Here is a 20,203-nt window from a genome sequence, read left to right as displayed (position 1 = left end):
TTGCCTTTATGCTACCCGCCAGAGCTCTCCTGGCCCCTTTTTGCATTTCTGATCTACTTTTTTAGTTTTCTCCTTTGTTCCCAAAACTCCTCCCGGGATGCACTTGATCCCAGCTGCCTATGCCTGTCCCATGCATCCTTCGTGTTTTTGACTAACATCTCAATTTCCCTCATCAGCCAAGCTTCCTTACGTTTGCCTGCTTTGCCTTTCACTCTAACATCCTGAGCTCTCTGCAGTACACTTTTAAAAACATCTCATTTGGCCGATGTTCATTTCCCCTCAAATAATCTGCTCCAGTCAACTTGAGCGAGATCTTCTCTCAAACCCTCAAAGTTGATCTGTTTTGTAGTAAATGCCTACTATGTTCTGTGTGCTGAAGCAAAGCAAGAATTTCATTGTCCTATCAGGGACACATGACAATAAACTCACTTGAACTTGAACTTGAAAGTTGGCCTTACCCCAGTTGAGCATTTTAACATGTGGACCCTCTCCATCCCGATCCATAACTATCTTAAACCTAATCGAACTGTGGTCAAACTGGGGTGCCGCATGATGGCAGCCTCAGCCTACAGTCGGTCTGTTTTTCCATCTTTTTTTAAATTTTTAGTGTTTAAAAAGTATGTGTTGGAGGTATCTTTAGTATTTCTATGTGGGGGAGGTGGGTAGGGTAAGGGGGAAACCGTTTCCCAGTCACGCGACTCGGAGAATAGTCGCATCCTCGCCCCCCCCCCCCCCCCCTCGCGGCCTACCAACTGGACTGGCGCGGCCTTTCCTGCTGGGGACCGGCCAAAGCATCAGCGGCAGCGCAGCACTGGATTTACCGTGGAGCGGGCGATGCCTTACCTGGGATCGCCGTTTGTAGAGCTTCAGCGCGGGTGGCGCTGACTTCAACATCACTGAGTCCTGGGATCCCTTTGCCGAGGGCCGCCAGCGTGAATCTCCGCCCAGCGCAGCCTGTGGACTTCGGGAGATGTCGGAGTTCCATCATCCCGGCGAGAAGGCCTGAACATCGGTCCGCCCGTACCAGTGACTGCGGGGGGCTTCAGGAGGCCCCGACCATGGGTGAACATCAAAGAGGAGGATGACTGAACTTTGGGCCTTCCCTCACAGTGGGAAACTTTGACTCCACTGTGTGGGGGATGTTTATGTTAAAGACTATCATGTTCTGTTCTTCTCTTTCTATTCGTATGGGTGTATGGTGACCCCAAATTTCTCTGTACCAATTGGTGCATGTGACAATACATGTTTCCTGTCTTGTCACTTGTCCCAAAAGGCTCCTCCACACACACTTCATTGACTTGCCCTTCCCAATTTCCCAATACTAGATCCAGTGTTACCCTCTTATATATGTGGGGCCTCTACATACTGTTTTAGAAAACTCTCCTGAACATTTTTGAGGAATTACACCCCATCTAAACCCTTCATGTTATGATTTTCCCAGTCTATATTGGGAAAGTTGAAATCCCCTACTATAACAACCTTATTCAACCTGCAGCTGTCTGCAATCTCCCGGCACATTTGCTCTTCTAATTCCCGTTGACTATTTGGGGGTCTGTAGTACACCCCCAACAAGGTGATCATCCCTTTCTTGTTCCTCAGCTCCACCCATATAGCCTCACTAGACGAACCGTATGTGATGTCACCTGTGAACACAGTCGTGACATCCTCCTTAATGCAGGAAGATTGTTCCCGATGTTGGGGAAGTCCAGGACAAGGGGTCACAGTTTAAGGATAAAGGGGAAATCCTTTAGGACCGAGATGAGAAAAAAAATTTTCACACAGAGAGTGGTGAATCTCTGGAACTCCCTGCCACAGAAGGTAGTTGAGGCCAGTTCATTGGCTATATTTAAGAGGGAGTTAGATGTGGCTAAAGGGATCAGGGGGTATGGAGAGAAGGCAGGTACAGGATACTGAGTTGGATGATCAGCCATGATCATATTGAATGGCGGTGCAGGCTCGAAGGGCCGAATGACCTACTCCTGCACCTATTTTCTATGTTTAACCAACAATGCAACACCCCCTCTTTTTCCCTCACCCTGTCTCTCCTGAAGCTCCTGTACCTCGGAACATTGAGCTGCGCTGTAAGGCAGCAACTCTACTGGTGTGCCACTGTGCCACCCTTATCTATCAGGTTCAATGGTTTATTCAAGTACACAAAGTAGTGTCATGGCATCTTTTTAATTTATTGGAGAGGTCTTAGTTTAACATCTTATCCAAAGGCAATTCAAGGTTTGGATAGCAGATGGTGAAACAATTAAAATGGCACTGTAGGTGTGCAGGTGCTCTGAAAAGCAGGGGGGAGTTTGAAATTCAATATGATCATGGGAGCTGGAAGTGACTGGCTGGTAGGGTGAAGCCTTAGAGGAGTTTGGAAACAAAATATATAAATTTAAGTACACAAAAAAGCTGGAGAAAATCAGCGGGTGCAGCAGCATCTATAGATGCTGCTGCACCCGCTGAGTTTCTCCAGCTTTTTTGTGTACCTTCGATTTTCCAGCATCTGCAGTTCCTTCTTAAACACAACATATAAATTTAGGTAAAACAATGACTATCTACCTGATTGTACATACATGTAGCGTTGCATATTTGCGAGACTGCACCACATTGGAAAGTTTTGAATTCGGGTCACTGGAGATGGACGTGAAGAGTTAAAGACCTTTGTTTGTTTTTAATATCCTCATTTAGTAAACAATTTAACTTTACTCAGTGGTTAATCTTAGATAATGGGAAACGTTTACAATATCACGGCATGGTGCAACGCAGAAGATTTGTCTACGAGCCACTTGCAACATATTTAATGATAAAATATCTAGATTGACAACAGCTGCGCCAATTCTTTTGTCAGGGGCAGGAAAACACAATTAAATTCAGCATGAATTGTGAATAATTAATACATGAAGTTAATCATTGCAGGACAGAATTATCTTCATCCTTTGGTGATTCACTACTGCACGGAATTCATTCTCAAATCAGACTTTCTCATCTTTTAACTGAACCCCTGTGCATTGATTTAATGGTTTACATTTTTGCTTGCGCTTAAGCAAACGTTAACACTTCTTCCAGCAGCAAGTCATTGCTGGTCTGATACTTTGGTCTGGTTCACTCCGCCACTTGCAAGATGATTAGAGATGCGCAGTGGGTTTGTTGACGGGGACTTGGCACACAGCGCTGATTCTGCTGAGCGCAACTGGAGTCGAGCAAACCGACAGTAACCCAGGTAGGATCGAGCCGGGTCTGTCCGTCACAAAGCAATCTCCACTCTTCGGTTACTTGCAGACCAAATATTTTATTTGCAAAATGTGCCAGAAATCCCCAAAGTGAGTCTGCTTTGGACATTTTAATCGGGCCCAAAACATTCCCTCCTCAGATGCTGCCTGACCCGCTCGGTTATTCTAGCACTGTTTTGTGCCGAATATGAATGGAACTTGGAAATGGAGTGCGAAACACCGCTGACCGTTTCGTTTTCTGCATTTCGAATCATGGTTTGACAATTCTTTGCTATTTCCCATTGACTTGCGCTTATCCTATATTCGCTTGTTGACAAACAATTCGACGTTGTGCATACCTCTAACATATAGTGAGTGTTTTCTGGCGGACTCTATAACTTTTGCACAATGCGGTACTCGCATTGTGGAAAGGGCGAGGCAGTAATATGGGTCAAACTGAAGACCCGAAACGTCTCATCTCCATGTCCTTCACAGACACTGCCTGGCGTTGAGTTTCTTCAGCATTTTTTGTGTTGACCAAGATTCCAGTGTCTGCAGTTCCTTCTGGCTTAAAATGGGTAGCATGGCCGGATTTGAGGTGAGCAGTCAAGGAATAATACTACCCCCTCCCAGATCATCAAACAAAAAGATACCACATAGATTTAGCAACGCAATTCCGCAGAGACTTGCCGGATGGGCATTTTGGTAGATGGCTGGTGTTCGGAGAAAGTGATGTAATTCATCAAGCTGACCCGCATTACATAAACCAGGAAGTAATGGGGATGCAAGAAATGACAGATGATGGGATCTTGATCTGAACACAAAATGCTGGGGGAATTCAATGGATCAGGCAGCATCTATGGAGGGGATAGATAGACAGGTAACATTTTGGATTGGCATCATTCTTCAGACTGAGTGGGGCAGAGGGGGGTGGGAGTTAGGGGATAAAGGTGTGTGTGGGATGAAGCCTGGCAAGTGGTAGGTGAAGGTACACAAAAATGCTGGAGAAACTCAGCGGGTGCAGCAGCATCTATGGAGCGAAGGAAATAGGTGACGTTTCGGGCCGAACCCTTCTTCAGACTGATAGTGGTAGGTGAATGTTGGTTTGGTGGAGGCGGGAAGTGATTGGCAGATGGGTGGAGGTGGAGATGGGGGGGGGGGGGGAGGTTGGGAGGTTGGGAGGTCTTACTTGAAATTGGACAATTACATGCATAATTGGTAAACTTTGTTTCAGCCACTGCAGAACACTAACAATTCGTTTCAGAAGCAAATTGAAATATCCATCGACTTTAAAAATCATGTTATTTTTTTGTGAAGATAGACACAAAGTGCTGGAGTAACTCACGCAGAGGAGGAATGGATCAAGTTTCAGGTCGAGACCCTTCTTCAGACTCCATTGGTGAAGTATCTTGGACATAGGTCAGGGAGGTCTTGACCCGAATCGTCACCCATTCCTTCTCTCCAGAGATGCTGCCTGTCCCGCTGAGTTACTCCCGCACTGTATCTATCTTTGGTTTAAACCAGCATCTGCAGTTCCTTCCTACACATGTTATACTGAGGGAATGGCTTATTTTCTCATGAGCTCATCAACTCGCCTTTTATTCTATTTTAACCACTTATTCTACTCAATTAATTTATAGTAGTTAGTTAACCTATGCATTCTTGGGTGGAAACACACGTGGTCACAGGGAAAACTTGCGAGCTTCACATAGACGACATTTGACAGCAGGATCAAACCTGGGTCCAAGAAACGGAGGCAGCAGTGCTAACTGCTGTCCAACACTCACTGTGCACCAAAATGCTTCCAAACAATTTAACTGATACTGAAAATTGACAATTAGAGCATGGCGTCCCTTTATCTCTTTTAAACATTAAAGCATATATATATATTCTAACAAATTTTCTTAATCCAATCTTTCCTTATCTCTCTGTTGCCCTTTCTGTATCTGATCTGATGTTGCATTCATCTCTTCGTTTCCATTTCCAAGGTCTTTGTAATTGTTATTTCTCCAGCATGGAGTCAGTATCAGCATAGTCGTTGGAAATGTTGCTTACATTCAGGGCTGACATGTCAGGTTGGCAAAAAATGTGATGAAACCATTCCTAATTTCTAATTTTGAAGTCATTTGTAGTATTCTCTGAATTTCTTTTTTTTTTGTTTGCCAGAGAATTAACATAAACTGTGTAACTTTCAGTAATATCCCCATAATATCAGCAGATAAGCTCTTTCACAAGTGGCCAGCACACACTGACAGCAACCAGATATGAAACTCTACAATTGATGTGTTCCAAGAACAGATAAATTATTTTAATGCCCCCATCCCCCGCAACTGCACGTTGGGGGAACAGACCCAACGGGTCTGCACTTGGTATAGTATACTGTTAAAAGTTCCATCTTGTATATATGTATACATGTGTCTGTCGTATATGCCTTTCTACCTTTGTCAAAACAGAAATTTTCACAGATTATTAATCACATTAACCCAATTGACAAAATAAACTGCTTCTCTTCACATTACATGCTATTTTTCACAGCTTATACCGTTTTAAAAATAGCGAAAACCAACTTTTTAAATCGGCAAACCTCCTTCAACCCACTTCAAGTGACATCACAAAGTGGTGGTGGGCGGCCACCAAGGGTGAGAGGGCAGCCACCAGCTTCCAGTGATGTCAGAGGAAGGGCCGCATTTAAATTAACGTTCCGCTTTTTCTGACTGCGACACCCCGGCTGGGGTTTTACGCGGCCATCAAGGAGGCATCAAGACAGCGGCATTGAAGGAGTCATCGAGGCCATAGTGGTGAGGGTGAGGCCTCGCTCGGGTCCTCGGGTCCATGCCCGCCCGCGGCCTTGCACAGGTCCTCGGGTCCACGCACGCCCTCGGTCTCGCTCGGATCCACGCCCTCCCTCCCACACACTTTCCTATCGCGGACCAAATACTATTTGAAAGTAATACGGTCAACTCTCAACACCGTGGTGAAGGAATTCACTTACAGACCAGCTTCTAAAGTTATTCAAGGTCATTCTCCAACTTCACATTACTGACAGCAGCCCAGAAACCATAGAGACTTCAATGCACATAGTTCTGAAATTTGTTCTGAACAAGAGAAGGACAAAAATTACAAAGCCATAAAGTTACCGCCCAAACACCCACCACACACCCCCCTCCCCACCTCCCCCCCCCTCCCCACACACCCCCGTGCCCCCCACACCCCCAGCATTGCGTTGGGGGAACGGATAAGTGCTGGAATATTGTGTTGGGGGAGCCGACCTTGTTAAAAGATTTGAAATGCTGAGTTCATAATCATTTGTTTTAAATGTCATCGTGTTTCAAATATTTTCAATGATTTACAATAAATGTAGGAGTACAGATGCAATTAAATATGGCCATTCTTCATATCTGCTTGCAATTATATTATTTTGAACAATTGCATTGCTTTGGCCTTCATTGAATTGCTTTGTAATGTATTGTATTGTATTCAAATTTATTGTCATTGTCTCAATTAGAGACAACGAAATGAATTTTCCTTACAGGCAGTATCATAAAAATAAATAAATAATAAGTAATAAAACATATTAAAAATAAAATTGAATTAAAAAAAAGAAAAGCACAAACACAGAAAGTCCACGACACAACATAACACATTGGCACCAAGGTGAGGAAGGCACCATAGTCCAGCCAGCCTCCCCTCCGATCTTCCCAGATGTTCATCCGTGGTCTGGGCCTTCCGAGCACCCGCAGTCGCCGCACCGGGCGCCCGATGTTCAGGCCCTCACGCCGGGCTGGTGGAACGCCGATGCCGAACCCCGACGGTGAACATCCTCCTCCTCAGCGGCCCGGACCTCCTGATCAGCCGCCTCCCGCAGCCGGAGTCCGCAGCTCCCGAGTCCGCAGCTTCCGAGTCCGCAGCTCCCGAGTCCGCAGCTCCCGAGTTCGCAGCTCCCGAGTCGGGCGGAGTCGCAGGACCCCGCGTTGTTGATCAGCGCCGCCCGCGTTGGGAGCTCCGCAAACCGCAGCTCCATGATGTTGGTGCAGCAGGTCCAGCACTCCGGGCTCCAGACGGCGATCCCCGGTAAGGCATCGCCAGCCCCGCGATGTATCAGCGCTGTCCCGCCGCTGCTGGAGCTCTGGTCGATCCCGGCAGGAAAGGCCGCGCCAATCCAGTAGGTAGGCCGCTGGGGGGGTGAAGACGCGACTCGAATAATAGTCGCGTCCTCTCCAGGAAGCGACCGAAGGACGGTATCCCCCTTACCATGCCCTCTTCCCCCACATAAAGACATTTAAAAAAACATAAAAAACACACTTTAACATAACTAAAAAAACAAAAAGATCCCGGGCTGAAGGTGGAGGCTGCTGGCACCAGCGCCACCGGAAGTACAACATTGAATTGCTTTGTAAATATTTCTAAGCCTTTACATTTATGAGAGACCCAAAGGAATCTCGGAGTACTTGTACACTGATCTCTAAATAATGACACTTGAAAACTTCTCAGTAACAGTGACGAGAAGTGGAATCAGCCACTTGAGTATCGGACAGTTGCAGAGCACTAGGAGGCATTTGAGGATATTCAATAAGTTTGGGGAAAATCATATTGCAAATAGCTAAACCAACAAGCCCAGATGAAACACATCCCAAGCTGTTTTAAAACAAAAGAAGGTCATTGCAGAAGGCAACTGCAATTTTTCATTCTTCCCTGAGTATAACTGTGATGCAAGACAATTGGAGGATTAGCGTTATACTGCTGTTTAAAAAAAGATGAAGAGGTAACCTCATTGGTGTGCAATTAATTAGTGTAACTTTGGCAGGTGAATTATTGGAAATCATTCTAAGGGACAGTCAGCATGGTTTCATTTAGGAAAGGTTATTGCTAATTGAAATGTATGTAATGGAACAACAATGAGTACAAAACCAGTGCTGGAAGGAAAAAAATAACATTTTTCTCAACAACAAGCTAAATGACTTCCTTCTGTATTCAATTTCTCCCTGATTCTATATTTCTATTACTCTACCTATGTGTTACATTCTTCCAGTGTTGATCATTGCCCTCCTACCTCCACCCTGCCACAATCTATGACAAGTACAGATGTTATGTTTTTCGTTCCAGTGTGCAAATCTTTAATGTAAGCAGAGAACCACAAAGGTCCCACCACTAATGCTTGAGAAGTGATGACCCCATCTTTTTCTGTTCAAATAACCATCATGGTGGCGTAGCGATGGAGCTGCTGCCTTACAGCGCCAGAGACCCGGGCTCGATTATACTGCATTATTAATTATAGAGATTAACGGGTCCCTCTCAGAATGGCAGGCAGTGACTAGTGGGGTACCTAGCTGGGACCGCAGCTATTTACAATATATATCAATGATTTAGATGAAAGGATTCAAAGTAACATTAGCAAATATGCAATTGACACAAAGCTGAGTGGCAGTGTGAACTGTGAGGAGGATGCCATGAGAAGTAGGGCACATGCATGGTAAATGCAGTTTAATGCGGATAAATGTGAGATTACCACTTTGGTAGCAAAAGCAGAAAGGCAGATTACTATCTAAATGATGTCAAGTTGTGAAAGGCGGAAGTACAACGGGATCTGGGGGTCCTTGTTCATCAATCAATGCAAGTAAGCATGCAGGTACAGCAGGCAGTGAAGAAAGAGAATGGCATGTTGGCCTTTATAATAAGAGGAGTTGAGTATAGGGGCAAAGAGGTTCTTCTGCAGTTGTATAGGACCCTAGCGTCTCCATCCGCGGTGTTGGAGCCTCACCAACGGCTTGCCTGGCGACCAGGAGACCGTCCTCCCGTCGCCGGGCGGGAGTGGCTGAATCTGAACCCAACGGCTGTAACCCCAACACCAGACCCGCTCCCCTTCGCCTCCCCCACGCCACCCCCGCTGGGCCCACGCCACCCTCGCTGATCCCACGCCACCCCCGCTGCCCCACGCCACCCCCGCTGGGCCCACGCCACCCCCGCTGGGCCCCGGTCACCCCCGCTGGGCCCAAGCCACCCCCGCTGAGACCAAGCCACCCCCGCTGGGACCACGCAACCCCTACTGGGCCCAAGCCACCCCCGCTGGGCCCACCCCACCCCCACTGAACCCACACCACCCCCACTGGGCCCACGCCACCCCCGCTGGGCCCAAGCCACCCCCACTGGGCCCAAGCCACCCCCGCTGGGCCCACACCACCCCCGCTGGGCCCAAGCCACCCCCGCTGGGCCCATGCCACCCCGCTGGGCCCAAGCCACAGCCGCTGGGCCCACGCCACCCCCGCTGGGCCCACGCAACCCCCGCTGGGCCCAGGCCACCCCCACTGGGCCCAGGTCACCCCCGCTGGGCCCACACCACCCACGCTGACCCCCACTGGGCCCACGCTGACCCCCACTGGGACCACGCCACCCCCGCTGACCTCCACTGGGCCCACGCCACCCCCGCTGGACCCACGCCACCCCCGCTGGGGGGGGGGGAGAGAGGGGAAGGGCGGGGAGAGAGAGATGGGGGAGGAAGAGGGAAAGGGGGATTATCTTTAGTGAGATTGCAAAATTAAGGTAGGTTTTAGAGCTATTATATTTTATCCTCCATATGAGTAATATGAAACAATATCAAATAATATCAAACAATTGGAACTGCTTTCTTTTCCTTGATAACAATACTGACATAAATATACATTTTAATGGGATCATTATATACAGATGTAACATTTCCATTCCGAGAGCCGGGGTGGGGGGTGGGTGCAAATATGCGTCAAGCCGATAGCCTAATCGTTAATGAGTTAAAAGATAGCCTAATTTTTACAGAGCTGAGAAGAGGAATCGGAGCTGCCAAGAAAAGGGACTCTGAGAAGTTGAGGAGCAAGTTCTCCACTAGTGACACTTCTTCAGTTTGGAAGGGCATGCAAGAAATCACCAGCTATAAGAGGAAAGCCCCCCGCTCTTTGGACAATCGTCAGCTGACGAACTACCTGAATGAGTTTTACTGCAGATTTGAAATTCAGAAACGTAACCCTGGTACCCCCTCTCCAACAAACACAGCCAGACACCAGTCTGCAAAGAATGGACCCTGCACCCTCTCCTTCCCATTCACCACCTCACACCTACTTAAGGCAAGACTCCAGTAATGAAAAGAGTGGACCCTTTCCCACCCCCACCAATACTTCACACCCAATTACTCATTTTTAACCAGTCCCTGCAAAGATTCACTGTCCCGGCCTGCTTCAAAGTCTCCACTATTGTCCCTGTACCCAAAAAGGTAAGGATTACCGGTCTTAATGACTACAGGCTTGTCGCATTGACCTCTGTAGTCATGGAGACCGTTGAAAGGCTTGTGCTGGCTAAGCTGAAAAATATCACAATCCCTCTGCTGGTCCCTCTGCATTTTGCATATTGGGCCAATAGATCTGTGGATGATGCAGTCAATCTGGGCCTGCACTTCATCCTCCAGCACCTAGACCGCCAGGGGACCTATGCGAGGATTTTGTTTGTTGATTTTAGCTCTGCATTCAACACCATTGTGCCAGAGCTACTACGCTCCAAACTTTCTGAGTTGACTGTGCCTGAACCCCTCTGTCGGTGGATCACCAGCTTCCTGACAGACAGGAAGCAGCATGTGAGATGGCAAAGCATATCTCGGACCCACAAAAGCTCAGCATAGGTGCACCGCAAGATGCGTACTCTCCCCTCTCCTCTACTCTCGCCACACCAATGACTGCACCTCCACAGACACCTCTGTCAAGCTTCTCAAGTTTGCGGATGACACAACCCTGATTGGACTGATCCAGGATGGGGATCTCTGTACTCTTTTCAATTTGACATCTTTCCTATAACCTGGTGCCCAGAACTGAACACAATATTCTAAATGCGGTCTCACCAACGTCTTATACAACTGCAACATGACCTCACAACTTGTATACTCAATACTCTGACTGATGAAGGCCAAAGTGCCAAAATACGTTTTGACCACCTGATATACCTCCGACATGACCTTCAAGGAACCATGCAACCATCAACCATTCCTCTGCCCACCTGGCTAATTGATCCAGATCCTGCTGCAATCTTTCACAACCATCTTCACTATATGCAAAACCACTCACATCTGTATCATCAGCAAACTTGCTAATCTTGCCCTGTTCTGTGCTGGAGTAACTCAGTGGGCCAGGCTGAGTATAGAAGTTGGGAGGTCATGTTGCAGTTGCATAAGAAGTTGGTGAGGCTGCATTCAGAGTATTGTATTCAGTTCTGGGCACCATGTTATAGGAAAGATGTCATCAAACTGGAAAGGGTACAGAGAAGATTTACGAGGATGTTGCCAGGACTAGAGGGCCACAGCTATAGGGAGAGGTTGAGTAGGCTGGGACTCTATTTCATGGAGCACAGGTGGATGAGGGATGATCTAATAGAGATGTATAAAATCATGATTTGAATAGATATGGTTGAGTCTTTTGCCCAGAGTAGGTGAATCGAGGAGCAGAGGACATAAGTTTAAGGTGAACGGCAAAAGATTTAATAGGAATCTGAGGGGTATGTTTTTCCACACAAAGGGTGGTAGGTGTATGGAACAAGCTGCCAGAGGAGGTAGTTGAGGCGGGGACTATCGCAACATTTAAGAAACAGTTAGACAGGTACTTGGATAGGACAGGTTTGGAGGGATATGGATCAAACGTGGGCAGGTGGGACTAGTCCAGGCCACACTGTATCACTCTATGGCTCTATCTATCTTTCCCTCTCAAACCCATTCTCCTGCCTTCTCCCCATTACCTCTGACACCCGTATCAATCAAGAATCTATCAATCTCCTCCTGAAAAATGTCCATTGACTTGACCTCCCCAGCTGTCTGTGGCAATGAATTCCACAGTTCACCACTCTCTGACTTAAGAAATTCCTGCTCATCTCCTTCCTAAAGGAATGTCTTTTAATTCCGAGGCTGTGGCCACTGGTCCTAGACTCTCCCACTAGTGGAAACATCCTCTCCACATCCACTCCATCCAGGTTTTTACCAGGCTGGGACAGACGGCAACAGCTTCACACCCTGTCCCAAAGCTCGTGTCCTGTCCTACATCACCCAAGGCAGCAGCTACATTATAGGAGAGGGCAAGCACCGTAACAAAGTAGCTCACGATGGTTTGGGTAACATTCAAGAAAGTCTATGCATGCCACTTCATGAATATTACTGAAGAACGGTCTTGACCCGAAATATAATCTCCAGAGATGCTGCCTGACTCACTGAGTTACTCCAGCACTCTGTGACATTTCATCTATCCATGTTCTCCAGAGATGCTGCCTGACCCGCTGAGTTACTCCAGCACTCTGTGAAACATCGCCTATTCATATTCTCTGCAGATGCTGCCTGACCCACTGAGTTACTCCAGCACTTTGTGACTATTTTCCCTTCACCGATCTGCCCAAGCCCACTCTCCCCCCTCCTTTCCTATGTTCCTTTCCACCCATAAACCTCTCTCTGCCTTTACATTTCACTCCCCTTTCAAATCTGTTCTACTTATCTACATTCATTTTTCTTCTTAACTTTTTAGTCATAGAATGATGCAGTGTGGAAACAGGCCCTTCAGCCCAACTTGCCCACACCGACCAACATGTCCCATGTAAACTAGTCCCATTCACACGCGTTTGGCCCATATCCATCTAAATCTGCCCTATCCATGTACGTGTCCAAATGTCTCTTAAACATTAAGATAGTCCCAGCCTTAACTACCCCCTCTGGCAGCTCGTTCCATACACCCAGCACCCTTTGTGTGAAAAAGCTACCTCTCAGATTCCTGTTAATTTCTGAAATATTGGTCATAAATTTGGTGCAAAAATGCTCCAAAATAAAGCTCAGAATGCATCAGAGAGCATCTAAAACCCCTGAGCTTCCAGGGCCCGCTGGCATCGAGGGACTTCACGCTTCGCGCTCATGATGTGCGCAGCGCGCACACTATTTCACATTAAATTTTTTGTAATCCTGTCATGCCACCCCCCTTTTTGGAAAGCTTCGTACAGGCCTGCCTAGGGACCTGTTTCTGTGCTGTACCTCAGTCTACAACCACTCATCACTTCATTCTCTCCTTCCTGTCCTGGATTCAGCTGGCAAACTATTCTACAGCTTTCCCCCCACCCCCCTCCACGTTCACCAACATTTTGTATATTTTGGGATACCTCATCAAAGACCTTTTGCAAATCTGTCAAAAAAAATGGAATTTCACCCACGGAAAATAAATACAAGAGCATCTAAGACATGCATGCTCACTAACACACGCCAGGAGAGGCCAATCCCCAGCAACATTGGTAACAGCTGGGTCTAATTAGCTGACATCGCATTGACCCACCTGAATCTTGTCAACCTACTCCTTATAAAACCCAGGTATTCCAGCCAGAGGAGAGAAGGGAGAAGGTGAAAGAAGAAGCTGGGGAGGAAGAAAGAAGAGCGAGGAAGGAGAGAGAAAGTCAGGACCCTCTTTGCTAGTTGTTCCCCAGTTGCAGGTTTAAGGGAGTCTGAGTCACAAGAGCAAGCCAGCGACCACCAGCGCCACCGTGTGGTCAAGACTGGACTGCTGGAAAGAAGCCCTAGACAGCCAGCACCTCTATTGAGGCTACGACTAAATGGCTGGGGAAAGCCTTAGACAGCAGTGCCTCTTCCTGCCAGGGGATGTGCCCAGATACATAAAGACTAAGCCACCAGGATAAGCCAGAGACCACGAGCCTCACCTCTTCAAGCACAAAGACTGAGCTACCAGGAAAATCTAGAGACCACCAGCACCTCCTCTTGAGGAAAGGGTGAACTGCAAGTAGAAGCCTGAGATTGCCATACCGCCTCTTTCAAAAACCAGGACTGCGCTGCTGCGACACGCCTGAGATCGACAGTGCCACCATACATGCACCCTGAGTCATGTATGGGTCCCTGACGATGCGGGGCTGCACCCCCATACGGTCTTGGACTGACTTGTTGCTGTAAATAATGTGAATTCACCTTATTGCGTCTGGTCACTGCCAAACCCGGTGTCATTCCCCAACGCCACACTGGTGAAGAATGTGGGCAAACATACTGGCTACTCGCATGATGGAAGAAGAAAGTCAAATGGAGGATTGCTCCTGTTTCCAAAGTTTTCTTGGTGTTGAATGGGCTCCTTTTTCTGGATGTGCCACTCTATTCATTTGTCCGTCTTGGAGCCAAAGTATCATTCAGAAGGACTTCTCTTGAAAAGGAAAACAGCCCATTAAATCACCTTGAGACTAAATGATGCCACAGTCTGTGCAATTGAGTAAATGTATTGTCATGGGTTTACAGTTATGGGCCTGTCCCACTTAGACAACTCTTTAGGCGAGGGACTAGTTTTAATGGAATTCACCTACGGAATCTGGCGATAACCTACGACAGCAAAAACTGTCGCCACTGTCGTTGAAAATTTTTCAACATGTTGAAAATTTTGTGGCAGTCACCTGTAGTCACCCCAAAAATCCCCTAAGCAGGACAGGCCCATAAAGCTCTGCATCTCCACTCCAAGTGCTTTTTTATAGATGTTTAACTAACTAATTAGGCCATTGTTGCTAGAAATGCAAACAGAAAATGGTGCAAAACTGACAAAAGAAGAATTATCTGGTAGTGTTTTTTCTCTCAAGTCCCCAAATCATCATTAGGGATGGGGACAATATGACAGCAACCCCTCCCTCAGATGCCGCTCTGATCACAGGCTAGGAGAGGTTAGACAGGCTAGGAGAGGCTAATCCCCAGCATCATTAGTAATACCTGGGTCCAATTAGTTGGATCAACATACCTGAACCTCCTCAGTCAGCTCCTTGTAAAACCCAGGCATTCCAGCTAGAGGAGAGGGTGAGAGAAGAAGCGAGAGAAAGAAAGAAGAGAGAAAGAAAGAAGAGAGAGAGAAAGAGGAAAAAAGAAGAGAGAAAAGGGAAGAAAGAAGGGAGAGAAAGTGGGGAACCTTCCTGCTAGCTTTGTTCCCCTGTCGCAGATTTAAGGAACTCTGAACAACTGGGACAAACCTGAAAGCACCATGTGGTGAAATCTGAGTTGCGGGAAGAAGCCCGAGGCACCAGCACCTTCACTGAGACTGAGTGACCAGGGCAAGCCTGAGACGCCAGTGCCTCTTCCCCAAGCACAACGAAGGACTGTGGCCACACACAGAAGCAAGGACTGAGCAGCCAAGGCAAGTTGCCAGTGCCACTGTCCATGTGGCCTGATGCTGAGGGACAACGACCCATGCAGTCCTGGACTTTCTTGTCTCTGTGAATAAAACATATAACGTGAGTTCACCCTATTGCGAATGTAGGTGTGGTCACTGTCGAACCCAGGGTAATTTCTCAATGTCACAGTGTGTGTGTGTGCGTGCATGTGTGTGTGTCTTGGATGTATTTGCATTTTTCCATGGGTGGGAATACATATTTTTTCTACCACCAATGTTAATTATACTGTTCTCCAATCGGGATATGTTCCATTTCCTTTCATAAATGTAAGTATTATATCCTGTCATCTGCTATTTTATGCTTCAAAATATTAAATCTGATTTACGAATTGTTAACATACAAATGCTGTTCTCCCTTACGCAAGTTTCCCTGTAATGTTAGTACACCACTTATCCTTTTCTCATGCATCATGTGCCTTTTCCTTTAAAATCAAAGCCCCTTTCAGAGGCAGGTTGATGCCAAGGTGTAATAATAAGGGAGTGCTTTGCTGACAAGGCACTGCCTTAAGCATCAAACCCATTCTCCTTCTGTTCTTCGAGGTGGATAGAAATATTCAATGGCATACCTATACAAGACCAGGAGTCTTTTTTTTGCTGACCTGGTCAATATTTTCAGTTATTTAAAACACATTGAATTGCAACCAAATTGTGGGATTTCCTGAGGTTATGAAGGGCAGCGTTGTAAATGCAAGTTCTTTAATTCTTTCATTTTAAAAAGATTATTAAATTGTAAATTTTCTTGACTTATTTAGATCATAAAAATAAAAGTTGAGGTACTTTCTGATCAAACCAACTTATTCAAATACTAGATCAACGTTCCTTTTAGGAAAGCATAATGCTGGAGTGGATGGAAATGTTGAATGAAGCCATCGAATATCTATGCTACAGTGCCCTCTATAAAGTTTGGAACAAAGACCCATCATTTATTTATTTGCCTCTGTACTCCACAATTTGAGATTTGTAATAGAAAAAAATCACCTGTGGTTAAAGTGCACATTATCAGATTTTAATAAAAGTCATTTTTATACATTTTGGTTTCAACATCTTCCACCACATCAGCCGTCGCTTACAGCATATAACTCCAAAATTTTCGCCACCTCCAACAGGATCCCACTACTGGCCACATCTTCCCATCTCCACCTCTTTCTGCTTTCCGCAGAGACCGTTCCCTCCGAAACTCCCTGGTTAACTCGTCCCTTCCCACCCAAACCACCCCCTCCCCAGGTACTTTCCCCTGCAACCAAAGGAGATGCAACACCTGTCCCTTTACCTCCCCCTCGACTCCATCCAAGGGACCAAACAGTCTTTCCAGGTGAGGCAGAGGTTCACTTGCACCTCCTCCAATCGTATCTACTGTATCCCCTGTTCAAGGTATCAACTTCTCTACCTCGGCGAGACCAAACGCAGGCTCGGCGATCTTTTCGCTCGGTCCGTCTTGACATACCTGATCTCCTGGTGGCTCAGCACTTGAACTGCCCCTCCCAATCTGACCTTTCTGGCCTGACCCGCCTCCATTGTCAGATTGAGGCCCAGGGCAAATTGGAGGAACAGCACCTCATATTTTGCTTGGATAATTTACACCCCAGCGGTATGAACATTGATTTCGTTAACTTTTGATAGCCCTTGGTTTCTCTCTTCTCCAACCAGTCTTACTGTCCCCACCTACATTCTATCTTTGTCCCTCCCCTGACATCAGTCTGAAGAAGGTTCTCGACCTGAAACGTCACCAATTCTTTCCCTCTACAGATGCTGCCTCACCTGCTGAGTTACTCCAGCATTTTGTGTCTATACATGGTCCCCCCCATTTCAGGGCACCATAACGTTTGGGGCACAGCAATGTCATGTAAATGAAAGTAGTCATGTTTAGTATTTTGTTGCATATCCTTTGCATGCAATGACTGTTTGAAGTCTGCGATTCATGGACATCACCAGTTGCTGGGTGTCTTCTCTGGCGATGCTCTGCCAGGCCTATATTGCAGCCATCTTTAGATTATCCATTTAAGAAGGAACTGCAGATGCTGGAAAATCGAAGGTAGACAAAAGTGCTGTAGAAACTCAGCGGGTGCAGTAGCATCTATGGAGCGAAGGAAATAGGCAACGTTTTGGGCCGAAACCCTTCTTCAGACTGATGTAGGGTGGAGGGGGGGATGGGGAGAAGAAAGGAAAAAGGAAGAGGAGGAGCCTGAGGGCTGAGGGAGAGCTGAGAAGGGGAGGAGACAGCAAAGGCTATCGGAAATTGATGAATTCAATGTTTATGCCACTAGGGTGCAAACTGCCCAAGCGGAATATGAGGTGTTGCTCCTCCAATTTCCGGTGGTGCTCACTCTGGCCATGGAGGAGGCCCAGGACAGAGAGGTCGGATTCGGAATGGGAGGGGGAGTTGAAGTGCTGAGCCACCGGGAGATCAGGTTGGTTAAGGCGGACCGAGCGGAGGTGTTCGGCGAAACGATCGCCAAGCCTACGCTTGACCTCACCGATGTAGAGCAGCGGATGCAATAGATGAGGTTGGAGGAGATGCAGGTGAACCTCTGTCACACCTGGAACGACTGCTTGGTTCCTTGAATGGAGTTGAGGGGGGAGGTAAAGCGACAGGTGTAGCACCTCTTGCGGTTGCAAGGGACAGTGCCCGGGGAGGGGGTGGTGCGGGAGGGAAGAGAAGAATTGACCAGGGAGTTACGGAGGGAGCGGTCTTTGCAGAAAGCAGATGGGGGAGGGGGGGGGGGGGGGGGAGATGGGAAGAAGACGTGGCGAGTGGTGGGGTCACGTTGGAGGTGGCTAAAATGACGGACGACTATTTGTTGTATGTGACGACTAGTGGGGTGAAAGGTGAGGACTAGGGGGACTCTGCCCTTATTACGAGTGGGGGGATGGGGAGAGAGAGCAGTGTTATGGGATATGGAAGAGACCCTGGTGAGAGCCTCATCAATAGTAGGGGATGGGAACTGATGAATGTTGCCTATTTCCTTCACTCCATAGATGCTGCTGCACCCGCTGAGTTTCTCCAGCACTTTGGTCTACCTTTAGATTATGCTTGTTTTGGGGGCTATTCCCCTTCAGTTTTCTCTGCAGCATATGAAACGCATGCTCAATTGGGATCAGATTAGGTAATTGACTTGACCACCCAAGAATTTAACATTTATTAGCTTTGAAAAAACTCCATTGCTGCTTTAGCAGTATGTTTGGGATCATTGTCTTGCTGTAGAATGAACCGCCAGCCAATGAGTTTTGAGGCATTTTTTTGAACTTGAACAGATAGGATATGTCATACACTTCAGAATTCATTATGCTACTGCCATCAGCAGTTGTATCATCAATGAAGATAAGTGAGCCAGTACCTTCAGCAGCCATACATGCCCAGCCCATAACACTCCCACCACCGTGTTTCACAGATGAGGTGGTATGCTTTGGATCTTGGGCAGTTCCTTCTCTCCTTCATACTTTGCTCTTGCCATCACTCTGATATGTTAATCTTCATCTCATTTGTCCACAAGGCCTTTTTCCAGAACTGTGGTTGCTCTTTTAAGTACTTCTTGGCAAACTGTAACTAGGCCATCCTATTTTTGTGGCTAACCAGTGGTTTGCATCTTGCAGTGTAGCCTCTGTATTTCTGTTCATGAAGTCTTCTGCGGACAGTGGTCATTGACAAATCCACACCTGACTTCTGAAGAGTGTTTCTAATCTGTCGGACAGGTGTTTGGAGATTTTTCTTTCTGCAAGAAGAAGAAGAACTTTGGTCCTCATGTTGATAAACAGCAATAAAAGTTTCCAAAGGTGATGGAAAGACTGAGGAAAGACTAGGTGCTGAGAGCTCTCTTATACCTGCATTAAGGAGGCATTTAAATGCACCTGAGCAATTACAAACACATGTTTCTCAAACATTATGATGCCCTGAAATGGGGGGGGGGGGGGGGGGGGGGGGGGGGACTATGTATAAACACAACTACAAGGTGAAACCAAAATGTATAAAAATACCCTTTAATAAAATCTGACAATGTGCACTTTAACCACAAGTATTTTCTTCTATTACAAATCTCAAATTGTGGAGTACAGAGGCAAATAAATAAACGATGGGTCTTTGTCCCAAACATTATGGAGGGCACTGTATCTGGACCTCAAGGGGCCAACAATTAACTAATGGTATTTATTGGAGAACCACTATGCAGTCAGAAATTTGTAGAAGGGTTTGGACTATATTTGAAAATGTCAAATAAAACTGATTTGTATTTACAAGTATTACACATTTGGAAAAAAGATGAAACAAATCAAAATGGAAGAGTTTATAGCCAATGAACTTCACAACAACCGTGGTTTAATTTGATGATGCAATGTCCTATGAAATAAATTATTTTATGGTGCTGGTCAGAATGTAGAAAAGTGCAGCACCAGAACATGCTCTTTGACACACAATGTTTGTGATGAACATGTTACCCAGTTAAACTGATCACATCTGCCTGCACATGAGCCGTATCCCTCTATTCCCTGCACTTCCATGGGCCTATCTAAAAGCCTCCACCACCACCGCCCCCGCCAATGCAAGGCTCCCACCACTATGTGTTTAAAAAAAACTTGCCCCACACATCTTCATTACCCCCCCCCCTCTCACACAGCTATGCCCTGTAGTGTTCGACATTTCCACCCTGGGGCGAAAGGCTCTGACTGTCTACCCTATCGATGCCTCACATAATTTTATAAACTTTATCAAGTCGCCCCTCATTCTCCGGTTCTGAGAATGTATTTGGATGTGATACGTGAAAAGTTCCCCAGCTCCTTTTAACAATGTTCTGTGGAATATTTACTATTGATGGAATAAGGAATCCT

The sequence above is a fragment of the Amblyraja radiata genome, chromosome 1, assembly GCF_010909765.2.
Source record: "Amblyraja radiata isolate CabotCenter1 chromosome 1, sAmbRad1.1.pri, whole genome shotgun sequence".
In the NCBI taxonomy this organism is placed as follows: Eukaryota; Metazoa; Chordata; class Chondrichthyes; order Rajiformes; family Rajidae; genus Amblyraja; species Amblyraja radiata.
Note: the sequence above shows the minus strand (reverse complement) of the source record.